Here is a 17,898-nt window from a genome sequence, read left to right as displayed (position 1 = left end):
ACTAAAGAGAGTTCAATTTTGGCCATGCGCCCTCACTCAGTGATGGGATGCCATCCTTAAGAGGGGCTCACCTAGCAATAGAGATGTAAAATTTCCAGAAATTTTGAAGCCATGGAAAAAACCCGTTTTTTCCCCCAGTTTTTTCGGGGAAAACCGGAAATTTTCAGAAAAAATGAAATAATGCAGTATTAGCACTTTTTATAGATTGGAATTCACTTTGTTACTTTAGGAACATAAAATGTAATTATGTCCAAGTTGGTTTGGCATAAAATTATTACATTTGGTATATTAAAAGTAGTGTATTCAAACAATTATTACAAATTTAATTTACTTTTTTTTACCTTTTCTGGTAACAAATGGAGCTACAAGCTCCTGAACTGTTGGGAACACCTGAACTGTAAGGAACCTCTTTGGTTTTGCCAGTTTATGAGGAGCAGGCAAAAAGCAATTTTAAAAAACATCTGAAGAAACCACCAACATTAGTAACAAAGAAAATTATTTATGTCTCCGCTAGTCCTCCAGTGTCAAGACATAAAGCCCCCATTCCCATAAAAAGAACTGAGAAAAAAGGGGGAACAAAGATTCAATGAATATGCATGAAATTTAATCAGACTCATTTTCTGACCTATAGCTATCACTATTAATTTCAGTCCCTGCTTCAGTGGCAGTGCCCCCTAGAGGCAGAAATGCATCTTGCTCTTGCGTTTGAGAGTTGTAGTCTCAGTTTGCAACCTAGGACTTGCTTGTCCTTGCAAAGAAATTGTAATAATCTGATGCTGTACAGTTTTTAGAAATCATTTGGAGAAGTAAATATCTGAACACCTTAACTTAAACATTTTATTCATCATGCTAAAATAAAACATGCCGTAATCCATTTTTTTTCTCGTTTTTTTCAATTTTTCCAATTTTATGGGGAAAAAACAAAAAAGGCTTCTGGAAAAAACCGTTTCCCCCCCGAATTTTTCCAGTTTTTTTCCGGGCCTTCACATCTCTACCTAGCAACCACATTATGGTCTTTTGGATGCCAAGTGAAGACCCTTCTATATTTCCCTTTTATATATTAAAATATATTAAATATATTTTAATATATTTTCAGTGCTTTTAGATCTACTGTATCAATATGTTGCTGCTGCTAGTTTTATTGATTTTAGTTTTATGCTGTGGTTGGTTTTATTTTTGTTTTTTGTTTTACTTTTTATGGTTTTAATTGCTTTTTTGATAACTCCAAAGAACATTTGTTATTAGGTGGTATACAAATATTTTAAATATATAAAATATAATTACAAATATGTCAATGAATTTAAGCCTTTTTGAGATGTTTAATCTTTTACTGATTTGTTGTTTGATCAATTTAAAAATGCATACTACCAGAATGTCAATATATGTTGATGGCTTTTGGAGGTATTAAAGGAGTTTGTAATGTATCCAACAAAAACATGTTCTTTTTTTATTTTTTAGGAAAGGCCATCTTTTATTTATTTTTAAATTCTCTGTTGGAGTATTGTGGCAGAACCAAAATTTCTTTTAGTCCTATTTCTGTTATTTTAAAAGTGAAGGACATACCAAAACTCATCATGGGAACATGATCTGTCATTTATTACAATTACTACAGCCTGCATTTCAATATGCAAATCCTTTGAAGGTGGCTTACAAGTAACATCAAAATGTATTAGTAAAATCGCAACAAACCAATATTAGCATATTTTAAAAGTCATCAAAATCCTTTCCTTGTTGCAGTTGATGGTAGATGGCTCTTTTCTGGGAGGGCTGTCCAGTGGGAGAAGATGCCAGAAGTCCTGACATCTTCCTTTCCTACCTCTCTCCTGGAATCATTATGAGCTTATAGTTCAACTTCTCATAGTAGGAGAAAGCACAGCTATGGGGAAAATGTCAGGCAGCAACAGTGCTTTTTTAAAATATGGGAAATTACTATTATGAAAAAAATATTCATCAGCTTAACATTTTGTATGGCCTTGTAAATATCTCAGACTTCTTATTTACTTGAACACCATTTATATGCTCTGTGGAATCTAGAGGAGGATCGATAGATAACCCCTTAAATATAGATCAATATGCTTTTAATGATTTAAGCAAATGGAGATATTGTGAGGAAGAATAACTGTTGAAGACGGCAATGTGAATAATGAAGGGACATTTGCTGTATATGATGCACAATTCTGAAATATTTTAATGTTTAAGAGTGTGAATGAAACTGTTTTAAAATCTTTATTACAATGTTTCATTTATTTACCTAGCTTTATTATATGAATTTTTGTGGAGTTCTAATAACATTTGAAAAATCTAGGGGAAGGAGGGACGCTACAGATAATAATGAAAGAGATGTTCCTATTATACATCTATGATCTACCAAAGCACTCCTATTCCATGCCAGGGCTGAAAGCAACATTTAAATGGGCATATGAAGAACATTTCATTTAACCATGCCTGGATTTTTGCTGTGACCATGTTCTCAATTATCTTTCCTCAAACTGGAAGACTTCAAGTCGAGGCAGGAATAGGAGAGGTCATCCACAGCCAAAGATGTTTTCTTGAAGAGGGTATATAGATGAGGCAACTAGAACTATACACAGTATTGCAAGTGTGGTCACACCATAGATTTAGTATATGGGAAGTACAATAATTCCAGTTTTATTTTATTTTCCTTTCCTAATTATGTCTAACATGGAATTGAATTTGCCTTTTTCACAGGAATTTCAAACTGGGACAGTGTTTTCATTGAGCTGCCCACCACAACTCTACACCTCTGATTACTTGCTAATCCTTTGTACCCAGTATCAAGTCCATAATAATGGCCCCTTGAGCCCTATTTATAATCTGTATTTATTTACCTAGTTAGTTAGCCTGCATTTATATCCTGCTTTTCAGACAACTGTTGGCTGCATTCGAACAACTGGATAGTCGACGGTGGCATAATAATCAACTCTAGGGGTACTCCCCACACAACATGATAATAATCAGACATGGTGTGGATTAGGGTCAGTGTTGAGTGGACTATTAGTCCATGCTGAGTTGACTCACTCATCCCCCTGGCCTCTCCCCCAGTTTGATAATGCAGCCGCCACTTTGACCGCTCTTGTCTTGCGACTCTGGGCTGACAAACTAAACTATGGTGGGCAAGGAAATAACCAATGGTGCCCTCCACATGACATGATAACGGTGGTTCAAATAGTTAATACTGCACAGCGTTGGTTATTTGCATTGGTTACGTCTGCCAAATAACCAACTGTTGGTTAAAAAACTCTCACCACACAACACGATAATGCACGGTGGGTTAAATAACCAACCATTGACTATTTAAACCACCGCTGGTTATCATATTGTCTGAACCTAGTCATTGGGTGTGTTTGGATGACACAATAGTTAACCATGTGTTAATAGTCAACTTTGTTGTTGACTATTTAGGGGGTACTCTCCACATGACAAGTGTTAGAATTTTTCAAGGGCCATTTTTTCATATTTGAGGTTTACATTACACATACATTTGGCACATATTTGGATCTTCTGTTCTAGAGATTAAGTTAAATTGTAATGTTAATATTAAATAGCTCTAAAGAAGCAATTCAAATTGTTCTAAAATAACTATAATGTGTTGCAGAGAACTACTGCATCACTACTACTGTGGTATAGTAGTGAAGAGCTTGGTAAAGTCCTGAATTCTTTCAGTTCCCAACATGGGGACAATATTAACCTATTTTATAGTAGATTGTTACGGTTATTGAGATAATGTATGCGAAGCACATTGAATATAATAAAGCAGCGTACTTAATTACTAAGCATATAGAAGGGGTAAGCATATAGAAGGGCATGTCCTGCTGAAGAAGAATCAACACGCCTTCCACAGAGGCAAGTCCTGTCTCACTAATCTTCTAGAATTTTTTGAGAGTGTCAGACAGGGGTGATCCAGTGAACATTGTTTACTTGGACTTTCAAAAGGCTTTTGATAAAGTCCCCCACCAAAGTTCCTGAACAAACTTAGCAGTCATGGAATAAGAGAAGAGGTCCTGTTATGGATTAGTAACTGGTTGAAGAACAGAAAGCAGAGAGTAGGAATAAATAGTAAATTCTTCCAATGGAGGGAAGTAAATAGTGGGGTCCTACAGGGCTCTGTATTGGGACCAATTCTTTTTAACTTGTCCATAAATGATCTGGAATTAGGAGCGAGCAATGAAGTGGATGACACCAAATTATTTAAGGTGGTTAAAACAAAGAGATTGTGAGGAGCTCCAAAGGATCTCTCCAAACTGGGAGAATGGGCATCCAAATGGCAAATGTGGTTCAATGTAAGCAATTGTAAAGTGATGCACACTGGAGCAAAAAAATCCCAACTTCAAGTATAACCTGATGGGATCTTAGCTAGTGGTAACTGACCAAGAAAGAAATCTTGGGGTTGTGGTGGACAGCTTGATGGAATTGTCAACTCAGTGTGCGGCCCTTGTTAAAAAAAAAAAAGGCAAACTCTATGTTAGGCATTATAAGAAAAATAATTGGGAATAAAACTGCTAGTATCATACTGCCTTTATACAAATCTATGGTGCAACCACACTTAGAATACTGGGTACAGTTCTGGTCACCACACCTAAAAAAGGAATTGTAGAGCTGGAAAAAGTGCAGAAAAGGGCAACTAAAATGTTCAAGGCGCTGGAACAATTCCCCTACGAGGGAAGGTTACAACAGCTGGGATTGTTTAGCTTGGAAAAAAGGAGGCTAAGGGGAGGCATGATAGAGGTGTACAAAATTATGCATGGTATGGAGATTGTAGATAGGGAGACATCTTTCTTCCTCTCTCAAAATAGTAGAATCCAGGGTCATCCCAAGAAGCCAATTGGTGGGAGATTCAGGACAAATAAAAGGAAGCACTCCTTCACCCAGTGCATAGTTAAATTATGGAATTCACTACCACAGGATCTATTTGATGGCCACCAATCTGGATGGCTTTAAAAGGGAGTTGGATAAATTTCTGGAGGAGAAGGTGATCAATGGCTGCTAGTCCTGATGGCTATGTGCTACCTCCAGTATCGGAAACAGTGGGCCTGTATGCATGAGGTGCTGGGAGCATTGGCAGGAGGGTGTTGTTGCACCCGTGTCCTACTTGTGGATTCCTGGTGAACAGCTTGTTGGCCACTGTGTGGACAGAGTGCTGGACTAGATGGACTCAACCATGGTACAGAAACATTTTTTTAAAAAATGCTATTTCCTTAAAATTGTTTGTGATAAGTTGAACATTATTAATTTGATTAAAATTTAATACTGTAATATGTGGTAACTTGGGAACAATGCTTCTCATGGTCAAAACATAATTTTAACAAAGCTGTCCTCTTAGGTAGACATACTTCCTGGAGGGCTGGACTAAAAAGTAAAGGACAGTTTTTTTGTTCTTGCTTTTTAGTCATAGCGAAGACACTAAAATGCCAAGAAATGTTTGGTTATTGTCCGTTCCCCCATCCCGATCTTGTCTAGTATGTTTGATTGTCCCTATCATATTTTGTAGTCTGATGCCATGTAATCTATCAGAATTTTATTAATCCCATTAACAGAGGCAGCCATCTGGCCAAGTCTCTGAGCTAGACCAAACTAGTACTGAATTGGAATGATTGATGGCTTTGGAATTGATTAGTTGATCTGAGAGACAAATGAACTGTTTTGGCAGAAAATACCAGAGGTCACTGTGTGTGGTCAGGCGCAAAGGCCTGCAGAATTCTAAAGAGCAGTTTCTCCCATACATTTGTAAACTTTCCCTAAAAATAACTGTTTCCAAAAATATCCTAGTGGTTAAAAGTGCCATAATCTTACTTGAAGTGCTTTCGCTTTAAATAATGTTTTACGCGTAGAACTAAATATGAGATGTACTGCAGATAACATTATTCAAAAATATAAGGTTTCCCTTGGCAGTGGCTTGGTTAACATATAACAGCTGTGCCTGTTCCTTGAAGCACCAGATCTGGACATGGCAACACAAGCCTTAGTTACGTCTGGAGATATGAAGCCCCCCCCCCCAAAAGAACCAGAAAACTGGGGCGGGGCGGGGGAAATGTTTTTTCCCCAAGGTTTTGTTTTCCCCAAAATTTTTTGAACAGTTTTGGATTATGAAATAATTTCTTTTAGAATTAAGACAAGGTATTTATATATTGTTGCCCAACCTTTACTCCCCAAAAACGATTTATAAAAACTATGTAATAAGAATACTTTTTATAGAAAGACTAGAGATGTAAAATGTCTAGAAATAATGAAGCCAGGTGGGGGGGAACGTTTTTTGAATTTTCTCTGTAAGATTCCCTGCATAGTTAAGTTCTTTCATTCCTTATTAAAATCATTGATCTAAAGTATATTTTACTGATAGACATTTGCACTCAGTTTCCCAGTCACCATTTTGCATTCCTGACAGTAAATGTGTATTCTTGACAATTTGGGTTTTTTTCTATGGAGCCCTGTGTTTCTGATGCGGTTGCAGGCATTTAATGTAGTTCTAATCTATTCGGACAATAATTGCAAATTTACTGAGTTTACTTTTAAAAAATTAACATATAATAATTTTGTGAGCAAACTAAGTTATGCATAAAATAACTTGAGGAACAGAAAGTCTGCTTTATGTTCCTAAAGCAGCCCTCCCCAATCTGGTGCCATCTGGATGTTTTGCACTACAGTGCCCAGCAATTCTGACCTTTAGCCATGATGCCTAAGGCTGATAAGAGCTGAAGTCCAAAATATCTGGAGGGCACCAGGTTTGGGAAGGCTGTCTTAAAGCAACAAAGTAACTTTAGATCTGTAAATATGTATTGCTTATTTTTCAATTTTTCCAACACCCCCACCCAGAAAAAAACCCTGTTTTTTCCACCATGGTTTCAAAATTTCCAGAAATTTTACATCTCAGTTGGATTGCTATGATACAGAATACATGGGGCTGCCTTTCAAAAAGTATTCAGAAACTTCAAGTGATCCAGAATTTTTATTATTTGCTGCAGTCAGACTGTTGACTGGGGCTAGTTTTAGAAAGCTAGTGACTCCTTTGTTTTAACAGCTTCACTGGCTTCTTATCTGTTTCAAGGTGCAATTCATAGTCTTGTTTATCCCCTTTAAAGCCCTAAACAGCTTGGGACCAAGTTACCTAAACAATTGCCTTCTCTAATAGGAACCTGCCCAGGCAGTAAGATTTTGGTGAGAGGTCCTCCTTTGTATTTCACCAATTTCAGAGGGGTGTTTGGCAAGACAGCTTTCTCAGTGGCCGTGTCCAGGCTCTAGAGCTAACGTCACAAAGAGGCTTGTTTAGCCGCTCCCTCTTTGTTAGTCTTCTACCCAGAGGTAAATATATTTTTGTTCAGTCAGTCCTTTGTCTTGTCAAGCTGGGTATGTTTCTCTGCTGCTGGTTCTTACTTTTATGAGCTCATTTTAGTTTTTGTTGGATTATGTTATACTTAATTGATTAACTGTGCTAGTTGTCTTGGGTGCCTATGCAGAAAGCAGTCAGATATACTGAATGCATTCATATACATTTTAAGTAATAATAATTAAACACCAAATCATGGGTTGGACAGCAGGTCCTTGCTTTGGTTTATCACACTTCTTGCTCTCATTTCCTGGTTTGAGTGAATCATAGCTTGACATTGCCTCTGAGGGAAGGAATCAGAGCATGCAAGGGGAGAAGCGCTTGTGTCCAAGGCATGTTCCCATAAACCATGATTTAGCCTTTATCTGTGAACTGCACCATTGTGTACACATATACGTGAAGGTTGAATACTGCATGTGTCACTCACAATCAGTGTTGTACTATAAAGAACTGAGGTGCCCGTAGCCATGCGAAAGAGAGTAACAGTTCTAAGGAACAATGGAAGCAGTGTCCCTCATGAGCCTGCCTACCTTTGGCCCCGATCCTGCAGTTAGAACATGACAGTTTTTAAAGTGTTCAATAGCATAACATTGTTCCAAGGGAAAAACCTTGTTTGATTCTTTTAAAAATGAAATACAGAAAATGCTTACTTCATGCCAGTGAGTGAAACTACCGGAAAGCTGCATGGGTTTAGCTGATTTAGTTATGTGTATATGTATATGTGGAAGAGCAGGGAAACATTTGGCCTTTCACAGAAAAAAAAATGTTGGCAAAAACCCTGCCACATGTACTGTCTAGTATGTATACCTGACATTTGCACAATCACATTCCATACACGTCAACTGGTAGTATTAGTGAGAGGAGAATTCAACTTTGATTGCAGCCACCGTTAATGCAGCAGGGGAAAAGGACAAAGGGGGTGCAGGTCAGGGCAGAACTGTGCCCAACTGCTCTCAAAAGCTCAAGAGCAGTCAGGCTCAGGCCTGTCCTGGCGTTGAGCGTGTTTGCCTGGGCCCGAGAGGGCTAGTTGCAGGGGCCTCTGCTGCCCTTGCGGGCCCAGGCAGATTTTCACCTCAATGCTAGTAGGAAAATCGTACTATTTTGCATGTCCTAGCAGATTCCCACCATTCCCTTCAGTTCTCTTTTGATTGCCTAGCTGGCTGCCTTGTTGGGAATGTCATTCTTTAAAGAGACTTGTTAGTTTGTTTGCTGAGGTAGTAGTTAGTCTTCTTATTTCATTGTTTTCTTTTAACTACACATATGGCAGTTAAGGTCCTGTTCAGAAAAAATGTGTGGAATGTGGCAGTAAATTGCCATCAGCAGGTGGACACTCGCTCTGCCTACTCTGCTTGGAGGAAGCACACATAGTGAAGACCTGTCCCCATTGTATGGGTTTTACTAAGCAAACCAGATGCAACCACTTGGATCGTTTAAAAGTGTGCTTTGGACAAAGTTCTAGAGGCACCTACCCTCCTCCAGTAAGCCAGCTTGTTAATTGTGCATATGTCTGATGCGCAGAGACCATGAAGAAGAAAAGTAGGTTGCTTGCCTGTAACTGTAGTTCTTCGAGTGGTGATGTGTACATTGACAAACTCAGAGCCAATAAGTGATGCACTGATGACCACTCAAAGAACTACAGTTACAGGTAAGCAACCTGTTTTCTCCTGGCAATAGAGACATAGACCAAATTTGCATGTAATGTCAGCAAATCGTGGGTTAATTAACCAAAGATTTGCTGTGGCATGTACTAGGCATGTTCTGCCATTTTTAACATTCAACCCGATTAAGGGTTGCTACATGACATCCAAACCTGGACACTATGGCTGGGTTTGCACGATTGGGGAAGGAACGTAAGCCATTGTAGCACATCATTACTATAATTACCCTTGCTGGGTGTGCCATGTCATTACTATAATTACCCTTGCTTGGCGCAATTTGTGTTGTCTCAATCTGGCGAGGTAATACAGTGAAGGTGCTTTGCAAACCACTCCACAACCCTAGAACAAGCCATGGGTTGTGTGGTGGTTTGTTAATCCACCCACTGCACATTCTTGCCGGGCTTGGATGACATGAGAAACCACGCCCAGCAGGGGTAATTATGGTACTGATGTGGTGTGCAACTGGCATGCACGAGGTGGGAAAATAAGCTATGATGGCTTATTTTACTTCCCCTATCATGTGAACACAGTCATTCAGCTAATCGTGGGTTAAAGTACCCACAGTTAACCTACAATTAGTAAGTAGGTAACTGTGGGTTGTTTAACCCAAGGTTAATCTATAGTATCTGGGTCCGGATGTCACGTAGGAACCCCCAATTGGCCTGATTGGGGGTTGAAAAGGCTGCAGAATGTGCCCAGCACACACCACAGCAAATTGTGGGTTAATTAACCCATAATTTGCCACCATTATGTTTGATCAGACCCCTTGCCTGAAGGAAAGTATTGCCTGTATTGTTAACATTCAAAAAATTGGGTGGGGTGAACAACATGTTTTGTCAGGGAATTTCCTGTTTGTACAAGTCATGAGAAGCTTCACTGGCATTTTCACTTTCTGACAAGCACAGTGGATTTGTATCTTTCATTTTTATAAGGGTAGGGTAAAGTATTACCAAAGCTAGATTCCCTTGTATTGAAAGAAAAAGGGGGGGGAAAGAACATGTTGCACTGAGGGGGATGGATCGGCTGTGGTTTTTAAAATGCTCCTGCCTTGCTAATCTTGAATTTTGTACATACTTTTTTCATGCGTGGGCAATTGGCTGACACATGTCTCGTTATGTCCTAGTTATTCTCTGAGGACAACACAGAAGTGTGCAGGCAAGTGGGCAACACTTCCCCCCTGGGGACCCAGACTGTTCAGAATAAACTTGAGTTATGGATTTATTCAGCCTGTAAAACCTCAGCTGGCATAAATAATTGAGAAAGCAAAGGTTTGTCTGCTGTGCATACCTCAGGGACACGTGCCTGCTTCTCTCCCTCCCACCACTCTTTCTTATGAAAATGATCCCAGTTGCACTGATAGATAATAACAACACCAAGCAATTAAAAGCTATGGGTGGCTGGAGAGAGGAGAAAAGGTTCAGTTAATGAGCTTTTCCTCTTCCTGTGCCCAGGAGAGCCTCAGAAGTGACGGGGCGATTAAACGAAGAGATAATTATAGATTATGTGAAGATGGGTCCCTTGTGGGGTAAGAAGGCCTTGACATAAACAGTAACTGTTGCAACTGTGTCTTGGCTCCCAACTCTCTCTCTCTCTCTCTCTCTCTCTCTGCTTCATCGGGCTTTGGCACACATGGCGGCACAGTGCCGAGCAGGCAGGCAACGCCACCTGTTTGTGGAGCATGGGCCCTCATGGGCAAGGTAGCATCCCTCAACCAAATCTCCTTCTACCGTAACAATTAGATGGGTCCAGAAAAACAGGGAAGGAATAGTGATAAGAGCATAGCCACCTTGTCAGCCAGCTGTTTATTTTCAAAGACAAAACATGACAAAGGCAGACAAGGAAGATTTTGTGCAATGTTCCCAATGTTGCTGAAGAGTCCCAGAGCTGGGGAACAAAGCCTTTTTCTTTAAAACAGTATAATTTTGTGTTTACTGGAAGGCTGTGTAGGTAATATGATCTCCTGGCATGGTGTAAGATAAAAAAAAAAGATAAGACAGTTGAGAGCTCATCTAGAAAAGCTCCTACTCTTTGATTATCTTCAGTGAGTAAAATGAAGCTGGGCAAGATATATAGGGACTGTTTGCATGTCACAGTGGCAAATAATGGGTTAATTATTGTGTGTGAGCTGCTTCCAGTTTTCAGAAACACACTAGCTTATTGTAGCTTATTAACATGATGTCCAAACCTGGACATTTTGGGTTTGTGAGTTAAGCAATCCAAAGTTAACCTAAGAACAGCATTCGACTGATTTTGGGTTGTTTAACCAACAAGCAGCCCAAAGTGTCTGGGTTCAGATAGCATGCTAAGGTGTTCATAGTCTGTTTCAGGAAACTGGAAGTAGCTTGCACGTGGCCCCACAAATCGTGGGTTCATTAACGACAATTTGCCATCGACTGATGCAGTGACATGTGAACCAGGCCATATTGACTGAGTTTGCATAATTGGGGAAGGAAAATAAGCCACCATGGCTTATTTTCCTGGCCTGACTGTGCTGATTGCATGCTGCCTTATAACCAGAATTACCCTTGCTGGACATGGCTTGTCATGTAGTTGAACCTGGCAAGGATGGATGGCATGTGGGTTTATAAAACACTCCAGAACCAATGGCTTGTTCTAGGTTTGCAGGGTAGTTATAAACCACCACCACTCACCCACACCAGGTTTGGATGACACAAAAAACTGCAGCCGGAGAAGGCAATTATAGCAACTAGGCAGCACACAACTGCCGCAGTGGCTTATTTTTCTTCCCCAATCATGTGAATGTGCCAATTGTCTCCTTCACAAACGTGTTCAAGTTCTATCAAGTATTCTATAAAATCTTTTAAGGAATTTTTCTACATATGCAGGATTTCAATCATTCTTCATTATATTTTTGATCCGGTTAATAAGTAATGTTCTTTTGGTGGATTACAAGCTGTTAAAGGAATAAAATACAATACAAAGTAACTAAGAAAAGAAGACTATATAAATACAGAGATACATAAGAATAGCCATTCATTAGTGAACACATAACAAAGAAATAAGAGAGGGCTAAAAAAGGCATATAACTTTTCACAAATGATTTTCATGTTCCTTGCAAATTTTAGTTGCTATTTAACATTTATTAAGCACCAACAATAAGTGTATGGGACAAGTGACATTGCCCTTACTAAAAAAGAATTTAAATTTTCTTCAGATCAAGTGGCACTGCCGTGGGTACTTACTTGCGTGGCCCCACAGTATGCCAACATATTCAAGTCAGGCTTAGAAAAACACTTTCTCAGCTGCTGTTGCCAAAAACCTCTCTTCTATGAGAGATACATTGATAGCATCTTATCATCTGGATTCATGGACAGGAATAATCTAGATTCACGGACAGGTCTTCAGTAAGTTTTACACCACCATCAACCTGAGCCTAGACCAGTACGTGCAACAAGTTCACTTTCTAGACACTACTGTGACATAATAGACATAAAAACATCATTTTAAATCACAAACCTGTTGACCACTACACATACTAACATTTTCCAGTTTTTACCCAGAACACACTACAAAATCCATTATCTACAGCCAAGCCCTGCAATATAACTGTTCATTATTATTATTATTATTATTATTATTATTATTTATTTATATAGCACCATCAATGTACATGGTGCTGTACAGATAACACAGTAAATAGCAAGACCCTGCCGCATAGGCTTACAATCTAATAAGTTGTAGTAAACAATAAAGAGGGAAGGAGAATGCAAACAGGCACAGGGAAGTGTAAACAGGCACGGGGTAGGGTGAAGCTAACAGTATAGAGTCAGAACAAACTCAATATTTGAAGGCTATAGGGAAAAGAAAAGTTTTTAGCTGAGTTTTAAAAGCAGTGATTGAGTTTGTAGTTCTCAAGTGTTCTGGAAGAGCGTTCCAGGCGTAAGGGGCAGCAGAAGAAAAAGGACGAAGCCGAGTAAGGGAAGTGGAGGTCCTTGGGCAGGCGAGAAGCATGGCATCAGAGGAGCGGAGAGCCCGAGCGGGGCGATAGTGTGAGATGAGAGAGGAGAGATAGGCAGGAGCTAGACCGTGAAGAGCATTGAAGGTCAGCAGGAGAAGTTTATATTGGATTCTGGAGTGAATTGGAAGCCAATGAAGAGATTTCAGAAGTGGAGTGACATGGTCAGAGCGGCGGGCCAGGAAGATGATCTTAGCGGCAGAGTGGTGGACAGAGACCAGCGGACTGATGTGAGACGAAGGAAGGCCAGAGAGAAGAAGGTTGCAGTAGTCCAGCCGAGAGATAACCAGTGCGTGAACGAGAGTCTTGGCAGAAGAGACAGACAAAAATGGTCGAATCCTGGCAATATTATATAGGAAGAAACGACAGGATTTAGCTACTGCCTCGATGTGAGGAGTAAAGGAGAGCGAGGAGTCAAATATAAAGCCAAGACTACGAGCTTCCTTGACCGGAGTAAGCGTGACATCGTTGACAGTAAGAGAGAATGAGAGGTGAGGAGAAGGTTTAGGAGGAAAAACAAGCAATTCAGTCTTTGCCATGTTAAGTTTCAAACGACGATGAAGCAGCCAGGCTGAGATATCTGAAAGACATGCCGAGATACGAGATTCACAACTTTACGTACACTACAGTATCTACCCAATGAAGTGAAAGAAACTATAATCAAGGCCAGACTGATATGGAGGAATAATCTACTACAGGACAGATCCAGAAGAGAAAACAACAGAGCACTACCCTACTAACCGTCACCTATAGTTCAGAACTAAACCACTCAAATGTATCATCAGTGATCAACAGTCTATCCAGAACAATTACATTTCTATCTCACAGGCTTTAATAACATACAGTCCCCACAACCTAAAACAGCTACTCACCAGCCACAGCAGACTGGGAATATATTTATTAATATTTATCATCTTTTAAATAGAATTCATTTAGCAGTTTCTCAAGCTTTCAATTGTTGTAAAGTGAGAATAATAGAACAAATTGATTTTAACGTGCCATTTCCTCAAGCTTTTCAAATGGAGCGCACCAAAACTTTGAATAGTATTTTACCTTCCATTTTTAATGCTGGTAAAAAATGATGAACGACCTTTCCTGCTATGAAACTGTTTTAGTAAGATTATTTTTAGTAAGTTAGTTTGGTCATTGAGCTTACTTGCAGGTAAGTGTGTGTAGGATTGTGGCCCAAACTTCAAATGACAAACCTTGGGTTAACTCTGACATGCTACCATTAGATGCAGGAGATTACTGATCCCAAATGCATCTGCCAAAGTTTAGCTTTCAAATAAAATGGTTATATTTTGGTTCAACAAATTGATAATTAGTAACAAATTAGAGTAACACATAGTTAATATTGTAAAGGAATAAAAAGTCAGGCTTTAGAGAGTGGATATTTTGGTAAATGAACTAGACTTCAGGAGACCAGTTCATTCAAGTATTAGGAGATGAAGAAATGTGTGCTTGCTTCTGAAGTACCAACCTACAAATAGTTTCTTATGCCTTTCTAGTAAATTGCCATGTGCTGCAAGTCAATACAATCAATGGTAAAGCTTGACGGGGAATCACATGTTTGAGTGTTAGTTTTCTTTTTTAAAAAAAAAATCTCTCTGCATATACAAAACTAATATATCAAGGAGGAAGAGTCAGTCTATTCTCCTTAGCATGGCTGTCTTCCTATGTATAGAAAAATGTATAGGGAAGGTTTTTTATCTTTTATTTTTAAATAGGTTACCATTCAAATATACTACTTTGCCACTTACAGCCTGATGTATTACAGTCCCTAGGGCTGCAATCCTATACCTATTTATGTGGGAGTAAGCCCCATTTAAGTCAATGTTCCTTACTTCTGAGTAGACATGTATAGGATTGTGCTGTAAATTGTTCAGGAGTGAATGAGTTTCTACAGAGGAAGTCTGTCCTGTCATTTATTTATTTATTTATTTTGCTCCAATAGCCCAGTATCAGCACTTTCATTTTAAAACTGCTACACTAGCAGAAGGGAAGGAGAAGAAATCCCTGAGTTCTGAAGAATGAATCATAATTCACTCAGCACATAAAGCTGAAAGAGTAAAGAACTGACAAAACTGACACTCCATTTGTTCTACTTTTTCTACATCTATTTTGGTGCACAGATGCATTGAGTGTTTTTTTTCCTTGGGAAGTGGAGGGAGTATTCTAACTTTAAAAGTTGTGGCATTAAAGTTACCCCTTATGCTTTGCATTTCTTATGGGGCATGTTAAAATCATCAATTAACTTCTGTGTTTGAATTGCAACGTGACTAGTTTTAACGTAGTCTCTTGATTAGTCTTTTATAACATAGATCAGTATCCTGCTTCTAAATAAGATATACTTCTACTCTCAGACTGTGAGCTTTATAATCTAGGAACCTTTTCTGCTGCATAATGACTTCATAGTTTTCCTATTCAGGCAGGTTTTTAATTTGCTAGGACTTTAGCTCTTTGTGGTTTCTGTTAACTTTCCTGTGGACCAACAAGCTAAATACCACCAAGTACCATTAAAGCATTTGAAAGTGAGCCAAAATAATAGGGGTGGGTGGGAGGAACATTAAAAAAAAAACCTATTTGTATCACTGCCCCTACTCTGTTGAAATGTAACAGTCTGTTTTGGTTATAAGTGTTTTCAAGTTAGGTTTTTGATTGAACTATTAACAGTTTTTTCTTGCTTTGGTGTTCTTTTTAAAAAGAAGGATTTTTTTTAAAAAAAACCACAGATGTTGTTATATGTGTTTGTTATGCGTGTGCATCGCTCTGGACTGACCTAGACTAGACTATTTTCAAAGCCATTGTCTACAAATAAAACACTGTCCTCAGCAGCAAGAAACCAAATACACACTCAGTTGTGTTTTTAAGTCCTACTTTCATGTTTTGGGTTGGTTTATATGCCACAGCCTGGAGCAATTCTTCATAAGAGTCCCAGCAATTACTAATACATTTATATTTTGAGTTTGTATTGTACCTGTTTCTGTATTTATTTTCACTCATCTATTCAATTTATTTCTCATTACTGTTCTTTAAAATACAAGTTGCTACAATTGTAAAGTGAGTTGAAAACAAATAGCATAAATAAAAATAGAGCAATCTGTAATAATAAAACGGAATGTCTGTCTGTCTGTCAGCACCATAGCGCCCAGACCATGAAACCTAGTCACCTTGGCATACATACTAAGGGGACCTAGGAGTGTGCACCTTAGGGTTATTTTGTTTTAAAAATATATTCGATAAGTTTAATTAATTGAAATGTGTGTGTGGTTGAAGCCTGGAGTACCATGTTCAGTCACTAGATGGCAAACCTCCTTAACTAGCACATAACTTTGTGGTCAACACCATTTGAAGCCAGGTGGAGTAGTCTGTGAGATGGAGTTGTACAATTGTCTCTGTCCCCAACTCAGGAATGGGATGGACAGGCCCCTCCCTCAAGAGGCTTATAGGACCGTAGAATGGCAGGGGCTTTGCTAAGGGATGCAAGGAGGCATGACTTTGCTTAGACAGGTCAGGCATAATGTGTTCACCTCTGACAGCTGCATAACATCGCTGGAAAGCTTCACTGTATCATACTAAGGCCTATTCTAAACAGTTAGAATCTGGATTAATTCATTAGTTATTAATAAAACAATTGATTTGTGATGTTCATTATGGGCATAGCTCTGATTACGTACTGGAGTGATATTATAGTGCCTTATTTGGGCTGTTCACTAGCTTTTCTGCTTTGGTAGGTGATAGGCCTGTACCACAAAGTGATATTAATAAAATATTTGCATTAAACTATGTAATTCCATTTTAGTATATGGCACAGACCTGGTTCAGATGATCATGACATTATAAGCCAAGATATGCATGATCCCTTTGCCTGTGCACCCAACCCTTCTCTTCTCCCTACTCCCAATAAGCCAGGAAGTCTCTTATTAGCCATGCTTTCCTATTTTGTCTGCACTGGGATACTATGGTTACAAGCTTCAGAATAAACCAGGCTTTTAACCCATGGTTTGAAGTTGGTTTAAGATCATGGCTTCTTTCAAAGCTTGTAACCATAGTTTTCCAGTGTGGATGAAATGGGAAACTATAGTTAATTAGAAAGTACCTGGTTTATCAAGGTGAGTTACAAAGGAATTATGTGCATGGCTGGCTAGGCTAAATAAGCTGAAATACAATCGTCAATATGGTCACAGAGATCACCATGTTTTGTGCTAACCATGCTTTAGAACCCAAACCATTATTGGAGCTTTCAAATGCAAAACAGGAAAACTGGTTTAGCATTGGTGTGTACTTTTGTTTTCCATCCTCTCAGCACTCCGCTTCAGAATTTCTCTACCGCGACCCTGGTGCAACAACTTCTGGAATTGGAGAGATGACTGTAACAATCATTTGTCAAGTCAGGCATCCTGACAGACTGTGCTTTGTGACTCTGATTCGCCTGTCAATTGCAAACTATGGTTTGTCAATTCCAACACTGCACCAAACCACATTTTAACTTTCTTTAACCATGCTTTGAGTGATTTCTGAAATTGAGCCATTCTATCTGCCTTGCAAGGATCCCTTCCAGAAAGTTCAGTTTGGTGGTTATCACACAGGGGTGATACTAGCATACAGGTGGGCAATCTGTAGCTCCAAGGAACCCGGCGTCTCACTTTCTTTGCTGCCCAGCTGATCAACCATCAGGGATCAAAAATGCTGTTTCCCTGCTGCTGCAGTAATAATGATAAGGAATGCTGGTGGGGGGAGGGGAGAAAATTATCTTTACTCCACCCCTCCATCCCCAGTGATCCCAATGTAGACAAGATAGCTGGTGCATCGGAGACTTTAACCTCACTCCCTCACCCCCACCCCATCCCAAAATGATAATAGTGATCTTGATTAGAATTACTGATTAGGATTGTTTTAACCTTCCCCACCCCCAGCAGTCC

General features: G+C 39.2%; 2 protein-coding genes across 2 annotated transcripts in view; both read left to right on the top strand.

The window, feature by feature from the left end:
- Positions 1 to 17,898, top strand: part of STX6 (syntaxin 6) — a 590,646-nt gene that overhangs the window by 333,243 nt on the left and 239,505 nt on the right. The window lies entirely within an intron of this gene.
- The window catches only part of ACBD6 (acyl-CoA binding domain containing 6), a 132,158-nt gene that overhangs the window by 41,113 nt on the left and 73,147 nt on the right, over positions 1 to 17,898 (top strand). The gene's annotated exons all lie outside the window — the stretch shown is intronic.

The sequence above is a fragment of the Elgaria multicarinata genome, chromosome 1, assembly GCF_023053635.1.
Source record: "Elgaria multicarinata webbii isolate HBS135686 ecotype San Diego chromosome 1, rElgMul1.1.pri, whole genome shotgun sequence".
Lineage (NCBI taxonomy): Eukaryota > Metazoa > Chordata > Lepidosauria > Squamata > Anguidae > Elgaria > Elgaria multicarinata.
The sequence above is the reverse complement of the archived record's forward strand: the minus strand, read 5'-3'. Positions and strand labels throughout refer to the sequence as shown.